The sequence below is a fragment of the Trichechus manatus genome, unplaced genomic scaffold, assembly GCF_000243295.1.
Source record: "Trichechus manatus latirostris isolate Lorelei unplaced genomic scaffold, TriManLat1.0 scaffold00297, whole genome shotgun sequence".
Classification (NCBI taxonomy): Eukaryota; Metazoa; Chordata; class Mammalia; order Sirenia; family Trichechidae; genus Trichechus; species Trichechus manatus.
In genome coordinates this window covers 1,433,124-1,434,118 of record NW_004444233.1, presented here as the reverse complement: position 1 = coordinate 1,434,118, position 995 = coordinate 1,433,124, and positions in this window count along the sequence as shown.

Here is a 995-nt window from a genome sequence, read left to right as displayed (position 1 = left end):
GAATCCTAAGATTTGCAGGTTAAGTGGCAGCCTACTAGCTTACATCCCAAGAACTGGAGGTCAGAGGATGACAAGTTGGATGCAGGATCCAGAGAGAGCTTTGACAGAACATCTACATATATTGAATGTAGACCACACCCCCATAGAAACTCCTCTTACAACTGATTGGCTGATTATATCAGATCATGTCATGGAGGTAATTACATTATATCATGGAAAAGAAATCAGTCCAATGTCTGCCAAACGACTCAGCATCATAACCTAATCAAGCTGACACATAACATTAGCAATCACAGAAGTTAAGGATGACACTAAAATAAAAGATAGAATAAAAATATTAAATCAGGTGAAGCCAACATGGTGTCCTAGACAGACGCACAATGCTGTCCCCCTGCAGCAAAGACCTGAAAAACTAAGTAAAATAGATACAATCATCGATCCTGGAAACCTGAGCATCAAGTGAAGGGATAAAGAACTAGACCAAACACCGAATGGAAGAAGAAATTGATAGAAAACAGAGAACGAGGAGAGATATGGAGTGGAGGTCCCCTGCCAACTAACATGGTGAAGCATCACCACCTTGAAACACAGCCAACTACAACCCCAGACAAGGAGTTTGGAAAGGCAACTTCACGGGGACCCCCAACTGGAGACATAGTTCCTGGTAACCAGAGAAACACACGTTCCCACCCCTCACCTTTTTGGTGAATATAAGCGAGAAAACCTCCCCCCTCGTATTGGAGTCCCAACTGCTGAGGTCCACAATAAGAGCCCCCCCTCAGCCCCTGGGCCTGCTCTGCCCCCACCCCCCACTATGCAGCTTTTTATTCCCTCTTTTTTTTCCTTTTGCCCTCCCACCTAGTACCTCCTCTCCCTTCCCACTGCCCCTGGGTCTGCCCTACCGCCACTCACCTGCTCCACATTGCCACCATTTTTTTCTTTCTTTTTTTTCTCCCTCCCACCTAGCCCTGTACACCACTTCCCATCCCCCACCC